This window comes from Fulmarus glacialis, unplaced genomic scaffold (genome assembly GCF_000690835.1).
Source record: "Fulmarus glacialis isolate BGI_N327 unplaced genomic scaffold, ASM69083v1 scaffold25487, whole genome shotgun sequence".
In the NCBI taxonomy this organism is placed as follows: domain Eukaryota; kingdom Metazoa; phylum Chordata; class Aves; order Procellariiformes; family Procellariidae; genus Fulmarus; species Fulmarus glacialis.
Window position 1 is genome coordinate 54,770 of NW_009222959.1, and position 20,885 is coordinate 75,654.

The following is a 20,885-nucleotide window of genomic DNA, read 5'->3' on the forward strand; positions in this document are numbered from 1 at the left end:
TGCTGCGCATTTATGGCCACCATAAAGGCCTTTGTGCATGACACAGCTTCCTGAGTCAGCAGAGGGTCTCTGCTGTCTACTGTTGTGGAGGCTGATCAACCTCAAAAAAGACAGGAGAAGTTTTCCCCATTTTTATGAGTCCTATAAGCCTCGCTGCGCAGGACTGCTCAGGTGCTTTGCTTTTCCTTGTTCCCCTGTTCAATCCACACCCTGCAAACATGACCCTAATGCTCAAACAGAGCCACAGTTTATCTACAGACGCCTCTAGTGAGAAAATAACAGGGAGAGCAGGTGCTGGTACACACAGAAGTGGAAAGACAGGAGGGGCTCAGGCCACAGTTGGATCACTCGCTGGGGAAGAGTTTCACTAGTGTGGTTCAGACGTGAACACCACTGAATATATAGCAGCCTGTAGCACAGAGAGGCATTTTCTTTGGAAACAAATGTGATGTAAAGTCCTCCTGGTTTTACATCTCAGTGCATCTTTCGAGTAACAAAATTCAAACACCACCAAACCATATGAGGACTATATACATTTTTGTGAGTGATACTAAGTCCCAGCACTGCTCACTTACAGAGCACAAGATTGAGCCTGCCCACGTTTATGGGGCCACAGTATTTACTCTGAACTAGGACAGGAAATAAGCAGCTCAGAGGTCCTCATTTTATCACAGATGTCTGAGATATTATTTGAAACCTGGGACTACCTTTCTAAACAAAACATGCTCATCTGTTAAAACCTAGCAACACTGTTCAAAGAAAAGAAATGGCTGTTCATATTGCCATTCCACTGCTACAGAAGTGAAATTGGTAACTTTGTCATACAATCCTGCTAAGCGTTTACTTTCTCCTACAGATACTCTTTCTTTCCCAATGCTTTCAGCATAGCCCATTTTCATGCTCCACTGTAAACTGGGTCACTGTGTACCTTGTACAATTTTTGTTATATAAAAGCTGTACTGAGCATATTATTATTTTACACACTATCCTTTCTCTTCTATATCTCTTGTTAGATCACAAAGAATAAAGAGTTGATCTCAGCTATCAAATAAATATAAAAGCCTACAGCAAATCTGAACCAGGCTGAGGTACAGGTATTACATACCTCTGAGTGATCTAAGCTGCAATAACCATCTTACAGTTAAGTGTAATGCATAATGTGCTGTTCAAACCACAAATTATCAATAATACGAAATCAGTTCAAGTAAAAAAAAAAAAAATCAGAACTTTGCCTTAAAGAATGACCTTTTTAATCAAATCAAATGTTTTCAATTTTATGAAAAATAATTTTCTCTCCCAGCATTTTTAAGAACTATGGTTATTTTTCCATTTCTTGTGCAGATCTACATAAAACCTTTTCTTTTTTACATATATTAAAACCCAAACATTTCAGTTTTCAAAGGCTATCAAGGGTTGGTCTGACTCTTCTTTCTGAAGAAAGAAGTGAGAACTATTTTTAAGCCTCATCTTTCAGGCACACAAGTAAGGCTGGATTTTAATACACTTTTAATACACATGGAACAGTGAGAACAAATAAAATGACCTTGTGTTGATAAAGTTATCTTGGGAAGCCAATGCTTTCACCTATGTTTAGTTTAACAGAGGGGGGGAACACTAGGAAAGGGTATATATTCACTTCTCGGAGAACTCTACAATTAAGCGCAACACTGAAAATTAGTATTAAGCACAATTCTCCACTTCTTCCTTCCTTGCATGGGAAGAAACAGTGCTAGCATTTGGAATAAATCAACACAAAGTTAATACAGCACCATTTTGTCAGCACACTGTTGCAGCCTCATAACCACCATCGTGCTGACCAGAACTGATCAATTTGCTTCATCCTCATGTCACCATGCCTCTCTACTATTCTGTCACTGAGGAAAGGAGGTCAAACAGATGAAAAATTAATTCATGCCTACTTTGAGGCACTGTTACTCTGTCAGAGAGATGTAAAGAAGCATTACTGCAAACCAGACCTGTGCCCAAGCTGCTCCATGTGCTGTCTGCAGGAGACATACTCCTGATTTACATCTAGCACCTGCCTGGTTCTGAATAACACCTGCATGAAGGGCAAGTATTTAGCAGTCCTCACCGGCCAGGTAAAAAGGCCATTTGTCACAGGTGTCCCCCAGTTACCAATCCAATCACTTAAATACTTCACAGAGGCCATCCATCCCCAACATGGGCCAAGCTCTGCACAGAGTGGTGGCAGAACCCAACAGACACAGGCTCAAGAACCAGAATATTTTCAAACAATCTAGTCTTGTTTTTGTTGCCACTTCAAAGAGAATGAAAAAAAATCCCAAATCATTTGATGCTCCTCAACCTATGACACAATATGTTACATCATAAACACAGATCTTGGATATCCTTCTGCTAAAGTCACTGAAAAGCCCATGAGCTTGATGTGAGCGGTCAACTTCAAATCTTCAAATAAGATGTTTGCCAGCAGAGACAGGAGTTTGGAGACAAGCACCCACATGAGCTGGTATGATCAGAGCAAGTGATCCTCCAAACCCTCTCTGCAGAGATTTTATCAGAGCTGCGCAGGCAACAGGCAGGTCATGAGTCACTTGGCATGAGTCGCACTACCATTAACCTCTCCCAGCAGCATTAGGATTTAAGGTGGAAAATTACAGGTGTGTTGTAGACCAAGGCTGTGTAACAGATCAGTCTGCATGGTTGCATTTCAGATACTTCCAACAGGTGTCAATGCGAATGGCTCAAGCATGATGAAGGTGTAAGCACTTCAGAAAAGTGGTTAAAACGAGAAGCACTACACGTTCATAGTAACAGGTCAGAAGAGAAGCACCTCACACAAATATCACTGTGATATGCCATGATATTTGCAGCTAAACTTAACTTTTACTAGATGATGTCCTGTCTCTATGTGATATCCCTTACCCTGACCCAGTGAAATGAAAGGGAAATGCCTCATCACATGCAGGGACTATTTAGCACCTCCTGGTCAACAGCAGCATAGAAGAGTCAGACCGAAAGGCACAACACTGAGGCTAGTGTAGTTCCTGATTTGTCTAGTTTTTTCTCAGAGCATTACGTCATGTTAGTTTGCTTCCTCAAGTGGATTTCCTCTCCAGAGTCTGGCACCACTGCCTTGAACACAGACTTCAGCATCACACAAACATCACTTCCTCCTGCTCCCTGACTGTTCAGCTACGTTTAAATCTAACCTTTGGGCAGCAGACAACACAGAATGCAGACTCCCTTGCATTCAGATGTTAAAAAGAAGTGTCATTATCCATAATCCTAGATAGAGAAGTGGACATTAAAAACTACATCCTCCTCAGTAGTTGGACCATACTTCTCAGCTAGGCACTGACCCCTGTATTACAAAGACTGTTAGAAGCCCATGCCTAGCCAGGAAAAGGGAAAGATGGGGGCAAGGCCTGCAGCCTTCTTCCTCATTTTATTAATCCATCTTCTAATGCCATCTGCTCCTTCTTTTGATCGGCTGCATCCTCACAACAAGACTGCAAGCAGTGATTGAACTGAGCGCGGGAGGCCCTCCACATCCAAAATGACCAAGATTTGCCCCCTCAGATATTTCTAGACAAAGTGGTACAAAATATGATGCTGTGGCACTGGTTATAATTGACATATTTCAAGAACAGGCTCACATCACTTGAATCTGAACCAAGCCATGGGGATGTGCTGAGTTCTGTCCTGCCACGCTCTCCATCTGCCATATGTAAGGGTATTTATAAATCCCCCGTAGCTGGCTTGTCTTTCAGAGAAGGCGGCAAGATCCAGTCCATCGGGTGTTGGAATTCTGCAAAGCAGAAGCAGCACCGGATTCCTAATGCCTTACGGATGATGGCAGAGCTCGTTTTAGTTCTTAACCTTTTCCTTCACGGCAGCAAGAAACCATCTCAGTGCGAGTGAACACGCTGCACGGGCACAAAGAATGACCCCAGCTGCCAAGCTAATTGCAGAGACAGGAACAGCTAGTAGGAGCATAGGACAGGAGATGGGGTGTCCTTTATATCAGAGTTGCACTAATGTCCTAAGTGAGTCACAAGTGGGGAATGTAACTTCTAGGATAAAGACCTTTCATTCTTCAGTGCAGGGATTTTATCCTTTTAATGGAAAAATCTTGATAATCATGAACAGGAGCATTCAGATTACAGGGAAACTGTGGCTGGGTTTTTCAATACATCCTGTGCAACACACTCCAAACTCAACCACTTTCTTCAATCTGAATTTATGAAGACACTCTTTGGGATTCACGTACTCCACCCTTCATTACTTATTGTCAGACTGAAGCTAATGCAGTGAGAGCTGAACAGGTTCAAGAAGAACCTCTTTGCAATGACCCTCACCACTGGCACAAGCAAGTGGAAAGACTGAAACTCAGCTTGAGGGAGGTGCTGAACGTGTCATTCTCACAGGATTAGCAGGACTGCATTTGTGTGCAGAAGAAGGACCCCTTGATTAGAAAAAATGCCTTGAAATTTCTTTCAACCCAGCTATCTCTGCTAACCAGCAAATACCACTCAACTTTCTTTTCTTATTGGAGAATTCTGCTAGGGTTGCTCCATGGCTCTCTGCTTTTCCATCCAATTGAGGGTGGCGTTTGACACCCACTGTTTGCTTTTACAAGCTCTCAAGTCTGTACGGCAGCCTTGTGGTTGGGTAAACCAGGCTAAACATGATTTTGTGGCTAACTTGTACAGGCAGCAGACAGGAGATGTGGCAGTGACACAAGGTAAAAAGAAACAGCAAACATTTTCCAAACATTTCCATTATTCTGAGGGTACTGCCATTCTGGAATGTCCATAGCTGAGACAGATTCTCAATACGATTTACAGGAACACACAAACTCTTGAGGATCCACCGTTCTAAGCTCAAACACCTTGCAAAAATGAAAGTTTCAAAGCTGAGCATGCACTCAGGGCAAAACTCGCAAGTTTACAACTACTCATTTTTCAGAATTCTTTCAGTCCTTTTTTACATTACACTGCAATTACATTCACTGCTCTGGTTTGAAGTAAGCAATAATAAAAAGGGAAGGCAAATGAGATTTGAGCCCTTTGCTTCTGTTATTGCTGTTTTGCTGGAACCAATATAATAAAAAAAAGCTCCTCAATGTGCAAAAGTTTCTTACATTAACTAACAGAGTTACAAAGAAAAGGAATTAAAACAGTACCACACTTACAAAGCACCTCATTCCATTTCATTTAAGCTGTGAGGGAAGGAAGTGAAAGAATGGAGTGGCAGAGGAAGAAAGAAAAACAAATGGAAAGAAATACAGAAATTTGTTTTGACTATCCCCTATATAGACTATCCTCTGTGTTAAACTGACAGAAAGTACAAAAGAAGCTGTGGAAGATCTCAGAAGGAGACAGATTCATCTTAGTTACGGTTTCTGGAGGCTTTCAACTTCTTAGTGAGCAGCATTTGTTGTATTCACCTCTTCTATCTGCCAAGAGAGAAGACTCCGAGCTACTCAGCATGTAGGTAGGCTCCTTCCAAATGCCTCTGCGTTGCTCAGGCAAACATCCTAAGACAGCTTGGAACAGAGATGTTCTTGTCATATCTGAACAGTCATTGTTTGGACAACTGAGGACAAAACTTTTGTCTCTACAGAATCATAAGTCTCTAACTCCATTTTTCAGATATTGCAGAAAAAGAAAAGTGAAAGAAAATCCCTTCTTCCTGCAGACTACAGATCTAGGTCTCGCAGAATCCAACCACAGCTTTTAACTTCTGGAAACCAGACAGAAATTCAGACTTATCACAATGGTATCTGGAATATTTAACACCCCAAATATTCAGAAGAGTGAGGTAATGTGGTAGGAATTATTCCATTAACAAATTCAGATCATTTAAATTTTATAACCTTCAGCTAATGAAACAGTCTTAACTACTAGTAACTTTTTCTGACCATCAAATTTTTTTTCTAATGTTGAAAGACACTGCTGGGAAGAGTTAGGGTAAGATTGCACTAATTTCCAGACAGGATATGCTAGAATACAGTTTTGAGCAACTTTTTGTCTTCATTTATAGTAGGTAAGACCAGGATTCAATCCTGTCTCTCCTGATCTGTCAGGTCAAATGGGGAGAAACATCCCTCAAAGTCAATAGCAACTGCAGGTCATGCATCCCTGAAGCCTGGCTTTAATCACATCATTTCTGTGCACCAAAAGAATATGAAAACAAGGTACCAAATCAGCATGTGCACAGGACAGTTAACTTCACTATAAGTAGGCCAAATGGTCCAAAGACACTGAAAAGGAGTAAGCTAAAAGCTCAAGCCTCTGCATAAGGACTATAGGTGTCAAGCTGGGCTGCAGAGGAGGACTAGGCTATTAGATCACATCGGTGTCAGTCCCTCATGATTTCCCCTCTCCCTACCAAAATTCCCTGCTAGTCCCACAATCACTTGAAAATGCAAGGACAGAATGCTTTAATGAGCTGGAGGCAAAAGAAGCTGGCCACTTCTGAAAGACCTATGACTTTTCACATCATCGGGTAAGAGCCTCCTGTGGGAAATGCAATTTTTATATTCACTTTATCCCTCCAATGCATTGACTCAATCGATTAATGGCAACTTTCCAATGCTCTGCTTAGTTTTACTGCCAAGTCAGGATCATGCTGGGGGACAAGTAAGTAAAGTCTATTAGTAAGAGAAAAATGCTGCACAGAAAACCAAACTCAGTAGAGCTACGCCATGGATATTATGGCAAAAGTCAAAGAAGCAGCAGATTTTTTTCTTCAGATGGGCAATAATGCTCCTCCAGCTTTCTCCCATATATCTCTGATGCTCCCCAGGTCTGCAGCCAGAAGGAATGGGAAGTAAACTCTCTCTTTGCCCTAAATGCTCATGTCTGAGTAGGAGCTGAAAAAAGATACTTGCTCTGCCTGCCCTACTATCCCTTCTTTTATTCCTTGTGTTTCCGTCCAGATGCATCTTCTTGCTTGCTTCTTGCATTCTTCATTCCAATTCCAAAGAATTGCCATTTCCAGGAATACCTTTCTGTGTACCACCATTAAGGGCTGAAGTTCTTGTTTTAGCTCATTGTTTTTTTGCTTATCTATTTGCATTTTCCTCTCATTTTCTAGTCTGAAAAGTTCAGCTTGTCCTACAGGTGAGCGTTCCTCAGTTCTGACCTGGGATAACACTGTAATTTTCAAAACACTTTCAAGAAATTACTTCATTTTCTCTTAATCCAAAAATTTACCGACACAATTTCAAGCCTGTTGCAAACCAACAGGCTGGTTCGCAAAAGGATCCTAGCACCTCCTCGGACAAAGGCAGCTCTGCTAAACTTTGCTAACCTTCCTTCTACAATTTCATGCCAAAAGGCTCCCTTGGGAAGTCCCCAGCAAAACTGGAGGCATTCTCAAAATATGTCCTAAAACATATCCTAATCTTTTATGAATAAGGAATTAGGGTCACAGAGACAATGCCACCCTACTACAGCCACAATGTAGATCTGTGCCAGAAAGGAGCAGAAAATGGCAGAAACTGGGAAGTGGAGAGGGAAGATTTAGCACAGAGTCCTACTGTGCAAGTTTTGGTTCTGTGAAAAGGCTCTAAACTTTGTCAATTTGGTGAAGTCTCTGTTCTTAAACACTAGATACAGCCAAAGCTGGATATCTGCACAGCTCAGCTATCCTGAAACTCCCCATCTCCTGCAGCTGACTTGTAACTTGACTATCGATTCTTAATTACAGCTGCTGACTGCTGCTTCCACCTTCTACTGCAACATGCCCTCCTGCCTAGACTATTGGGTCAGGCTGTCTATAGAATCAACATGCATAAAATAAAATGAGACTGTGTCAGAGATTTAATTTACTCTCCCTTTGCTACTGCAGACTCCTCAGGCTTCTTTACAAAGCTCCTTTAGTTTCCATTTCTCCCTTTGAGAGACTGCTCCAGAATCTCACTCCTCTAGTGGCTGAAAATCTAATTTCCAGGCTAAGTTTATTAATAGCAAATTTGTACCAATTTGTCCTTGTGCCAGCATTGATCTTTATTATAAAGACCTTTTCTTCCCCTCTAGTATTTACTTTGCAATGAAGTGTTTACAGAGAGACACCACATTCCTCTCCCAGTCTTTGTTTTGCTAGGCAAAACAAACTCTTATAGTTTTCTCTCATCTGCTAAGCTTTCTGTCCCTTATTCATCCTCCTAGCCCTGTTCTGCACCTGCTCCTGTGCGAGTACATTTTTCTGACAGAACCGTACACGGTGTTCTTGGCACGCTCTTGCATCTTGGTTTTAAACCTCCCTATTTGTAGCAGGACTGTCTCCTTGAAACTATCCTACAACCGTTATCAGCCCTCACACTTCTCCACCATATGTTCCTATCGCTATCAAAGTTCCTCTGCTGCCTCCAGCAGCCTCCTCAGCATTCAGCTCATTCCCTCCTCTACTCCCACCTGCCAGCACCTCGTGCACATCATTCCCACAGTGGCTGAGGACACTCATGGCCCGAAGCTGGTGCCAGCACTCAGTCCCGCACTCTCTGTGCTTCCACAGGGCTCTCCCACACACACTGCAGGTACCAGTTGCACTGCCCTGCTCGTCGACCTTAAAACAAGCAAACTCCCACAGAAGACTCCCGGGATCCTATGCCTCCTGGGCCTCCTTCCCTCGTTGGTAGGCTCTTCTGAACACCACTGACTCTCTGGCTTTCAACCCTGGATCTTCTATGGCTCAGTCAGTGGTGACAGAAGGACAGAGCCTCCCTTAGGCCCTCAAATCTTAGACCTCTGTCCTACTTAGAAGTACACAGCTCTTAACTAGACTCTGCAAGCTCTAAAATGCAGCCAAACAACCCCGTCAGAACGGCCAGATACATCCACTGAACTTTCCTTGCTGCCATGAACAATGGGAACATCCTTTTCCTAACATGGGCCAGTTCTCCTCAGGCTTCCCTGCTAATGAAACACCAAGTCCCTGCTCATGGGCAAAACTCCTGCTGACTTCATTACGTTGGGGTTTCCCTGTAGCTTCTAGTGTCATACACATAGCTAAGATGTCTCCCAGATTACAGCCTTTTGCCTAGCCTTTCAAAGATCCACTTTCAGTATAAACCCAGACAGGGCAAAAATGGCATACAAAATACTGTTTAAGAACAAGCAAAGGCATTTTCATACTTGCATAAAGAACCAATTTGGACGTAGCTAAACCCAGATCTCAGCCTAGGGAATATTCCATTTTCCAATCCTCAATCTAATTCTGTGAATTGGGGCAAGTGGGGACATCTGTTGTCTTGTGGAAATAAAATTCAGAGGAGCACACCCATGGGAACTTGTCCAGTGCTATTTCAGTGGCATGGTTCCAGAAACTGCCCTCATACCATGTCTTCACTCATGCACTGCTCCCAGATCCTTGAAGTAATAATGGCATTAAAGTCACACAGTATAAACCAGTTCATGAAACCTGCTTATTCTACACTAACTCAAAAACTGTCACCCATCTTCTTATCTCTGCATTTGCAACAAAGCTGTCAGCATCTTTATTTCTGACTTCTGGAGAGCTTAGCCCTCCCTGTTAGGTAAGAGTTTCTTTCACTGATACTATTAAAAAAAAGAAAAAGAAAGTCTTCAAATCAGTGGAGTGGGGTGAATATGGCAGCTATGTCTTCCTAAGGGCAGACCAGTTTTGGCAGCCCACTGCTGACTCATGCTTCCCTGCTGGGATACTTTACATCTTAAAATTACTGATGCCTGGATTGTGTACCAACTCCCATGAAAACATCCTACTTACAAATCCCATTGCCACTGCAGTCCTTTGCCATGCCACAGCCCAGATCTGCTCCTCCACTGTGGATGCTATTCCCAAATTGAACACATTTGCTTAAGACAAACAAGCAAGCTGCTTCTACAGTATCAGTTTGTTTTCTTTTAACTATATGGTGTAATAGGTGCATGGATTTAATTTAAGACTGATAAACTCTTCATCTGGGCTGTGAGCCACACTGGAATTTGGTTCCCCAAACTGTAGCTTCCCACCAGTGTTTGCAGTGATGAATGCCAAAAGGTACCCCCTGAAACACCTTCCTCCACAAGAGCAGCAAAGGCCGACCCACTAGTCATCAAATCTCAATGCAAAGCATGACAGAAAAGGAAACTTTGGCTCTATCAATTTTGTGGCCTCCCCGTCATGCAAGCTATCTTCCCTGCTCAGGCCATTCTGGGTTTTTTTGGAACTCATTTTTATTGCTTGCCTGGGCAGCACCTTGGAAAAGAGAAACAGGCATGACAATGTTTGCCATTTCTGCCGCGTGGAGGGAGGCCTCCATGGAAGAGGTCCAACAGTGAGGGCACACTGTCCTTTCCCTGTGTGAGGGGCAGGAAATACAGCAGCTGTTTGAACAGCATGCTCCTGCCTCAGGATAAGGCAAATTATTTCACACCTGACATGATATGTTACAAACAGTACAAAAGCAGCACGGGAGCCAGAGAAGGGCAGCTTGTGCAATGAAGGAATTTTTAGGGCTTTCACGATGGAGACTTGGGTTTAAGTCCTAGTGAGAAACATCTAAGTCTTCTCTACTCACAATGCTAAGGAGCATAACAAAGAGTACCTTCGCTGGGACAGAAAGATAGCTAGTAGAAAAGCACCATCAAAACATCCTCTTGGGAAGAACTTCTTTTAAGAACAGATTTTTTTTTTTTTAAATTTGTTTTTGAAAGAGCATTGATTTTGATAAAAGTTCCTGCCAAAGCTACTTGGAACAGATTTGTTTCTGGCAGTTCAGAAGCTCTATTTCAGAACTTCCAAATTGTACATATTTTATCTTAGAGGTTTTTATCCCACATGCATCGTTATTACCTTGCCCTAACATGACAGAAGTGGTGAAATATTTTATTGCTTTTTAAATCATTAAGATGAATTGCTACTTACTACAGAACGAAATGTTACCCGCTTTTCTAGATGAAGTTGTTCCTGGGTGTTATAATGGCACTGCCAGACTTTCATTACATTGCAAACAAGGGACTTCTTGTTCTAGAGAATAAGATAAGACGTTTCAGTCATATTAAGCAGCAGCTGTTCTTATCAATTAAAAAAAAAAAAAAAGGTAACTAACTACTGTGTTTTCTTATATAATATACATACTCTGACCTACTAGTAGTCTTTCCTTAGCAAATCAGCAGTAAGCATAAGCAGTACAACAACTTAAAATGGATATAACTCAAAACAAAAATTCAGAAATCCCAGAGCAAAACATTTCTAAAACTCACAATCTGGGACACAGTGTCCTCATCGGAAATTTTAAAAATAAATTATTTAATTCTGATTAAAGAGGGGGAAAAAAAAACCAAACAAGCTTTACAGCATCAGAACTTCCCAGGAAACGGCAATTCTGACTTAGGCTAATGCACGTTAATTCTGAGAGGCCTTAGCAGGATTTTTGCTAAGGACAAAGTCCAAGAGGATCAGGATGAAGGGAATTCTACAGGGAACTGCAGCACAAATAGCGAGGTTACGGGAGGTCAGGGACAGCGGGGTGTGAGAGCACTCCAGGGCTGAGCAGAGCTTTGGTGGAGGAGTAAGGCACTGCCAGATTAGAAGAGAAAGGAAAAAGGGCATTGCCTTCACTCTTCTGCAGAAGAGCAGCAGGTCAGACCTTGAGAGGAAGTGTCATGCTCCTGTATGGGACGTACACCGCTATCCGTAAATGGATGCTCGAGGCTCTATGGCAAGCGCCCACACCTTCCAGAGGGGTGCTCAGGAAAAGGCATGCCATCAGCAGCGGGATGGTGCCTCCTTTCTTGCTCTTCCAGACTCCGCGTGAGGAGAGTGCTAGCAAGCACCAACTGCTGCAAAGACAGGATTTCAAGCAGTTATTTTGTGATCAGGGCACCAACAACAAGCTACAGGGCATTCATCCGGATGCATTCATCTTTTAATTTTTGTGCTCATGACTCATGACCTTTCATGCTTATGACCTAGCCTGGCCTTAATCCTGGCCCTACTTAGTTACAAAGTTACTTAATTACTAAATTAAATACTTAATTTATTTAATAATTGACTAATTTCATTAAATTATCTAGCTTTCACAAGTTACAAAGGCCACCTCTCCAAAGACACAATTTTCACTCCCAAAGAATTTATGCCCCTTTTCTTTCCCACATAGGCAATGATGGATGGAAAAGCCAAAATAAACTAATCACTACTCTTGGCTTTATTGCTGGTCAATAGGGCACACAATCAAGCCCTGAAACAGAACAGATGATATATTTGCTGGGCTTATGGAACTTACCGTGGAGCTTATTGCGCAATTCAGGATCTGCATCACGTGTGTGTGTGTGTGTGTGCGAGCATTGCTGAGGTGGAAAAAGTTGTGATGCTGAACAAAGGGCTAGTGTCTGCTGACACAAACGAGACAAAAAACTCACTGACCTGGAAGTTGAAGTATAAAAATCTCCTTTCAGCCTGACTGCTTGCTGCCCATACACATTAAATGAAGAAGCCTTGTTTGAGCAAAGTATGATCTTAATACGCTCTTCTCAAGCAAAGAAAGAACATGCCAGGACCATGACTCCCACCCCAGCAAACACCATCAGCAGCAAAATCACGTGAAGGACAATGCAAGACGAAACTGCCTTTTAAATTAGGATTTTTCTGTCACAAGCTTACTCCAAATTATCTAGCATAAAGAAATTTATCCATGCAAGCCAACAATATTGGCGGGGGAGAATTACACTAGATACTGGCAGGGGAAATAGCATACTGAAAGCTTAGAGAGAGATGGAGCAACCTGTGAGAAAAGCTTCTAAGCACTACGGCAATACAAGCACACCATGAACTGTAAAGGCTCAGAGAAGGACTCCAGAGAAGCAGCAAGCTCAGAGTCAAAAGGGATGGTGAGAAGGGCATTCCCAGATAAGTGGCAGAGCAACATGGGAAAGGAGAAAAGATTTATCAGCTTAACAGCCACCAGACCCTGGAAAGGCTTAAATCAATGACTGGATGCTTGTTTCACAGAATACAAATACCATATACGACCAGGTGAGCCAACTTCAACCCAACTGGAGTGAGTGGGATGACTCCACTGAATTCAACAGAATTGTAACAGCTTACTCTGGATTTACAGCTGGAACATCAAAGCACTACGCAAACCTAAGTAATTAATCATAAGCCAAATAGCAGGCCAGGAATTTTATAGTAATTCAAACCTTTTTCAACAACCCAAGCCTCTGTGTTCACATTCTAGACAGTCTTGGATATTTCAGATAAACAGTGAGGATTTTGACGGCAGAAGCCACTCTTCTACCAGCATTGCTGGGTACTGCGGCTCTTGCAGCAGCTCAGGCTGCCAGGTAAGGACTCCACTGCAGTAGGCACTGTGCTATCAAGCTGATGGGCATGCCCCACTGTGTTCATGCAATAGCGTATATACAAATCACAGGAGACAAGCTAACCAACAAGAAAGGAAGGAGAAGCAGGTGAGGAGCTAAAACTATAGGCAGTAGCTAGCATAAAGTGGAAATCAAAATCTCCCATGTAAGAATTGCTGAAGACATCCCACTAGAAGCAGAGTTCTGCCTCCCATACACTCATACCTAACCGTGCAACTGGCGTCTACAGAAACTCAGCAAGTGGCATCTTTGTGACACACCCTAAGCAGTGCTCTGCTCTCGGTCAACAAGGCTCCTCAGAGTCCTGTGCTCTGTCCACTATTGCTTGCCCTTTGCCTCTGGTCCACCAGAAAGCCATTCATGCTGGAGAACGGGCTCCATTCACTCTCTGAAGCACAGACATTAAGCAGAGATGCTTATATATGCCTCCTTTATACAACTTGTACCTTACGGAGACTCAGCCCCACACTTCCAAACTTTCAGAGTGGCAAAGCCGGAATGTAGCAGCATAGGCCATCCCTCCTAAAACCTTAGCTTCATTTTAACACACCCTTTCTCAAGAATCTTGTCTTCTCTAGATGAACTTTATGTAATCGTTTCTTCACCACTCCCTTCCTCCTCCATCACATCTGTCAAACACGTCCAGGTCCTGCAGTGTTTAGTAATGGCTGTGCCAGTAACACAAACTGTGAAAATTACCCTCACGCCACATCTCAAGACTGAGGCTCTCCAAACTGAACATTTCTCTGGTCACGTTCTCCCATCTTTTCTTCATGCAAACAGGAAGGATTAACAATAACTACTTCCTACTCTCGAGGCACTATCATCCACCCAAGTGACAGCTGGGATGGCTATACTATTTAAAGAACCAGTAAAGGGAGAAACAAGTACAGCTGGAGCTAGGTTGCAAGAACTGCCATTAAAAGCATTCGAGCTCTTCATGTGACTCTGCCGTGGTTCTTCCTTTGCTGTGCCTCAGTTTCTCACCACTCCTGTTGGCCCTGGATATTTAAATAGCAAACTCTTCTTTGCCATGCTGCAAATTCCAGCCTGGGAGCTGAGAATCCCTGTGACGTCTCCTGATGCTCCTTGCCATGGACAGGATGATCTCAGAACATCCTGGCTGTCACAAAAGAAAGGAGCACTTATGCAGCCCTTTGAAGCAAGCTGAACCCAAAGCAAATATATAATGGGGACAAGGCCATTTCCTCCCCAGGCAGCAGCTTGTTCACATGCAGTTGTTCTAAGGCCTTCTATCCTGTGGTAACCTTGCTCATGTAGCCATGGTTATCATCGTAACACTAGCAGGGTAGCTGCAACTGAAATGACATGTTGATGCCCACCCTGCCCAAAATGGATGAGCACACAAGACACAGAAGAGTGACCATTCAGGTTTGCTGGTGAAGGGAGAAGATGAAGCAGATCTTCAGAGCTAGAAGCTGCCACTTAAACAAAGCTACAGTTCTGACATCAACCACATAAAGGAAACAAACCATGGAGACCACAACATGTGGCAGCGCTTCTCTCCACCTGTCTGCAATAGCAACATATTTGATGCTCAGGCACTGTAAAAGCATCACTTGCTTTTGTGAACAGGATGCAGCAGGCTGGTTTGTCTGTGCACCATGCTCTCGTCACACTCGGAGATGCAGCACTTGCTGCAGAAAAACTAGCGCTGGTACTTTGGCTTACTCCCACATCCTCTCGTTTTGCACTGGCAGCACTGGAAATCAGCAAAGCAAATCTGATTTATCATGCTGCAGCAGGGTGGTGTGCCTTGCCACCAGAAAGCAGATGAGATGGATTTCATAAAAGTAGGCTCATTCTTTGCTCTTTCTGGATGTAATTGAAGAAAAGGTTGCCATAAGACAGTCACAGTCCTTTCTGAAGTAATCGAGTACCCTGCATCCTCTATATAAGGTACTCTTACAATGGTCTCTAAGACAGCAAAGGGCTATTATTCCAACTGTAACAGCAGGGAAGAGTAAGCAATAATACACCGAAGGTCAGGCCTGCAGTTGTCACACAGCAGGGATCTGAACTCAGGTTTGGTGAATCCCAGTATAGGACGGAATGACTGGCAAGTTTCCAGCAAATACAGCATTAAACTTCCCAAAGGGAGCAAACTGGAATGACAGCTTATTTGCCTCTGACCTAGCAATAGCAGATGGAGAAGAGAGTGCAAGTCACACCTGCTTTTGGGCAGCTGGAATTACTCAGGCCTTGCCTGAGGGCAGGAACTGCTGCAAACGGGTTCTCCCTTCTTTGTCATCCCTACCCACTCTGTCCCCACAGTGAAATCCACAGGCATGTGGATTTCTTTCCTCAGGCATGAGAGAAAGAAATCTAAAGCAGTTTGCTCAAAGCAAATCCCTTGAAAAACAGCTGATTTTGCAAACACTCCAGTGCATCTGCACACACCATATTCACCAAAGGCCTGATCCTAGGATCCAGCCCAGAAGGAAAACCATCGTGGTATTCAGTTCAGCACAGCATACACAGGTTAGCCTGATCACGCCTCTTACAACTAGCATATTCCTTGCTCTGCTCCGTTCCTTCTACTTAAGGGGTAACATAACCCTTACGTACCCTCTCTCGAGGGGATTAAAAACCCCAAGTAACATGAGCAGGCAATTTAGCAAACCACTTGTACTTTCATTCTACCCTCAGAAGGCTGTTCTGCCACACCCATCATGGCAGTGATGGGTGAGACCAGAGAGTCCGGGGCAGGGAGCTCCTGTAGGTCAGTATCCTGTAAGACACCACCTCCTGCTTGCAGGCACACTTACAAGAGACTACTCCAGGCCGGAGGGCAAATCTTGGGAATCGTTCAGATGCAGACTCTGAACCCCGGGCATGTCAGCCTGAGCCCATCTGGCACAACCAGAGAGGTGACTGCAAGGCAGGAGAGAGCTGGGTACCGGTCTGATGCTGCAACTAGGGCACATTTTAGAACATCCTTGTTCTAAACAGTAACTTCTACAGTAACTTCTGCTACCTGTCCGAATTGCAACAGCTGAACGCAGAGCACGCTTTGGCCATGACCCCAGGACTGCAGGGTGGTAGCATGTAAATAGCCTCCTGAATTCACCAGGGACTGGATGGACCATGCTGAGATTGCAAGCAGCTGCCAGGCAAAAGAAACAGAGAAGGGCTGTGACATGACCCTCCACAAGGAGGAACATTTGAAACTTCCAACACTTAACTCAAAGCATATCAAAACATCTATGAAAGAGGAAATAGGCTGAATAAAGTCTCTCTTGGTATCTCATCATCTTCCTGACTGTGAGAGAAGCCTTCTCTCACTGGGTGTTTGTCCCTCTAGATGCACCCTGGAGTAGAAATAGTAGTTTATTAAAACTTAAATACAGCTTTTGAAAACTTGCCCAGACAAACAAAATGTTAATGCAAGTTTTGGCTTGGTCTTCACTGCTTGTGAAATGACTCCTTCCCTGTAATAAGATGAGCTGTAGCAGCTCTGTTATTCCAATCACCATGGGCACAAGTATCACCTGCAACACATCTGAAGCACACTACCCTTCAGCACACCTGGTCCCCCTTTACATCTCTCAAGCAGGGAAGGAAGGACGTGCAAGCAGCCTACAGAAACAACACAATGTTGGTGTTCTTTCCTCAGAAATGAAGACTGTAAGGAAACACAGGAACAGACTACCATGCATGGAAGCTGCTCTAAGGAGAGAGCTGTTCTCCACCTCAGAACAGAAGAAGTACTCAGCTTTAATGGCAGCAAGGAAGACTAGGTACGAAGGATAACTTTCTAGCAGGAAGAATACCAAAGCACTAGAACAGATTGCACACAAAAGTCCTTATCAGCATTGGAGGCCTTTTAGATCAGGTTGGGCAAACATTTGTCAGGAATGATGTAAGCCAAGTTGATTCTTACTTGGACAGGGAAATTAGGCTAGATGACTGTCAAACTCTCTTCCAACCCATTTTGATCTATGGCCCTGTATCAAGGAACTGAGTGCTGGCCAGTAATCCACACACATTCAGTCATCTGGGTCCCCAGAGATCTCCTGTGTCACCCTAGTAGAGTTACTCTGTGTCTGTCAGTTCCTCACCTGGAAAGGAGTCTCATCCCTACAAGCGCACAGGCTCACCTGAGAGCACTGTGAGGACAAGCACATTTCTTAGACTCTCTAAGGTCCCTGAGAAAGTCCTTTTCACCCCACATCTTGGGTGGAAGATTGAAAACACAGGTGGTACTTGCAGGGTGCTTACGTTGAAATTACACCAGAACAAGAATGGTACTCTGTCCTCCAGCATACAGATTGTCCAAAACCATGGATTAATGCAGGCTTCAGGCCTCCCATTAACAGTATGAGGTAAAACCCCAGTCCTGTATCACAAGGTCCCCTCCCAGCTTCCCCACATGAGCCCCGCACCGAAGCTCTGTTTTACTGGCACAAGAATAGAGGTTAAAGCCCCACTTTGCAGCTGCATCTACACTGAAGCCCTCTGTTGACCCGAGTTCTCTCACTGGGGGACTGCATCTTGCCATGCTCCCCACTCAGTGGGAAGCCTGTGGCAGGACTGTTCTCCAGCACAGACACAGCTAAGCTGGGACCACAGCACCATCTGCAGGGCTCTGCCAAAGACCAAGCTTTTACCAGCTCCTCCTCAGAAAAGGCCAGCATGATCCTAGCAGACACTTCGCACCTGGTAACTCTCCAAAACACAGACGTGAGCACACACATACAACCACACTCTTCAGAGTCCTGGAGGAAAACAAAGCCGCCCTCTGAAAGCATCACTTCAGGAAACAAATCACCGTTTTGATACAGTTCCAAAGACCCAGTAAGTCCCAGAAAATTAAATGTATGTCAGTTACTGGATTATGTAAAATGCCGACCGAAGCATCAGCCTTCTGTGGCTTCAGGGAGCAGCTATGCCTCTGCAGAGCTCACGTGCACAGTATATTGCTGGCGTCAGCTGAGCCTCCCGCTCACAGGCAACAAAGACAGCACAGACACGGTCCAGTGCTTTAGCAAGGGCGCTGGGAGTGCCTGTGGTTCCTTAAAACCACCACCTCCAAAAAGCTTTGCAGTGCTTCTGTAGCAAAATGAGCCTGGGCCAATATGCGTAAAGCACTGAAGAACAGCTTGTACTACACCACCACATTCCCTCAGATGTGAGTCTGACAAATAAATCCAGCCTCTTGGGAGGAAGAACCATTTTTCTCCATTCTTGTCTTTATGAGAAGGTCAGCAGCACCATGTGATTTTCTGAGACGTATAAGCACTACGCAGTGCAAACCCACAGAAATGTAAGAATTTTTATTATTGCTTTAGCTATAAATGTAGTAATTTAACACTTGTCCTCCTGGATTAGACCAAGAGTCTGTCTCATAGAGAAAGCGTCCTGCTCAGAGCGCTGACAAGTGATTGATTGATGCTTCCAAGAAAAGGCACGCTGCTTTCTGCAGCCCAGCCACCAGTGCTCTCAGAAGGACATCTAACTCTAGCCTGCTGCAGGGAATCAGCCTGCCCCTTGAAGAATGCAATATAATGCCATTTAACACTCTCAAAAGCCAGTAAACTATCCAGCTTTTAACGTATCCTGCAGAAGTAAGCTGTGTGTGTTTCTCCTTTTCATATATAAACACTGCCAACACCCAGATGAAATCTGTGAACTCTGTTTAAAATTTAAATTTAAAGAAATAAGTCCGACAAACCGAACTTTATAAAAGACCCTAAACTATTATTTAAAAAAAAACAAACAAAACACCACCTCTTTGACTACAATTTGTACTCATGGCTCTAGCAGGCAAAATTGCCAGAAATCAGCTGTGCTGGAACTTTATTTCCAAACCTAGGACCAAGTGCACTTCAACTGAACTTTTTTAGTTCTCTCCTTCCCTAGATTTCCTCTACTGTGTTTAACCAGGGCAGGTACTGCAGTCCAGAGAAGGCTTGTAACTTCAACTAAAAAGTGTACAGGACATGGCAAACTACTGGGGTGCACAGAGCAGTGGGGAGGATAAATGCAGGGCTGAGTGGTACAATGGGGTGAAAGGCCAGTCTGTGAACAGAGCAGTAAATGCCCAGAGGGTGGGTAGAGGATCCAACTGGAGACCCGGTACATCAGCGCTGGTACAGAGAACGCTCAGGTATCTGTGGAAAAGCAGGGCCAATGTTCAAGAGTTAAAACGCAAATGAAAGAGGACAGAGAATGACTGTGGGAGAGGTAGAGGGGAAAGGGACTAGATGTATTAGTGCTCATGTAAAGCCCTCTGGATCTGCTGCAGCCTTCCAAACAGATGCAGTTTGCTGATGCAGCTCCTACCTAATGTTTCTGGCTATGCACTCCCCGTTCAGCCTGGACAGAGAGCCTGACAGCACCTGCCGCTGTCTGGACACTTCCACCCTCTACTGAGTGCTCACCTCCACTGTTTCCATTCAGACTGGTAGACCAGATCCTTTAGTTCGCTTTCTTTCCTTCCTTCCCTGGCTAGCTATGGTCAGGAATGGAACTTGCAACACTGGAAACAACACCAGCAACAAGAAGCAGCTTGAATTTAATCCTTCCATTATTTATAATGTCATGATGTTGACTGTCCATTTCAGGGACTTCTCTCAGTGTTGTTTCAGGCAGCCCTACTCTGAGTCATTCTTCCCAAAGAAACAGACCTCAGCTATTCCCATGGCTGTCAAGAGACTGGGTCCCACTCCAAACTTAGACTGTTGTCAAATTTTGTACAAGTCATTTCACTTCCTGTTTTTCAACTTCTCCATCTGCGAAACTGAGTCACGATTCTGGCCTTCTTTGTAAAGTCTTGCATTTAAACGACTTACGTGGAAGTTAGGCATTTCTATTACTACGAGAAGCAATGTGCGGGTGCCAGATGTTTATTCAGGTCTGCTAGTATGTTTGAAAACGTAATTGCACAGCAGTTCTTGTAAGGACACTAATCTGAAGCACTGTCTTTATTACAATGTTTTGATTGTTTCTGGCAGCATCCACCAAGTGTCAGGTGCTGTAGATTTAGATGGTGTAACATGTCACTCAGAAGGACTGGGAAACGAAGGCTGCTGTGATGTTGGAGATTACTCCAGAGCATCAGGATCCCAGAATAGAACTGAATTTGAAATGTGCAGGTTAGTCATGTCCCATTATACCAGCAAATCCATGTGCCGATATAAGCCAGAGTTTGGACCTATCATTCAATCTGGTCACATTCTATACAAATTTATCTCAAGGCCAAAAAAAAAGAAGTGAAATTCTTTCTAGGTCAAATGGGTGATCTGACATGTTGAGTAGTTGTATTTTTAATGAAATATCTGGAACTGTGAACTCTTCCATATTGGGTCCTGAGATTAATGAGTCACTTTAGCAGAGCAAACTAAAAAGTTGCATGCAGTTCCCTGAGGAAGATTAAACACTTCTACACGCCCGGCTGAACTTCTACATCTCTGGATGAAGTCTGTATCAGGAAACAAGGGGGTCTGCCAGTGCATGGAGAGTTCAATGCACTGGGGAATGAAGTGGAGCTTCCTTTTGCCACGCAGAGTTTTCAACAAGCTGTTC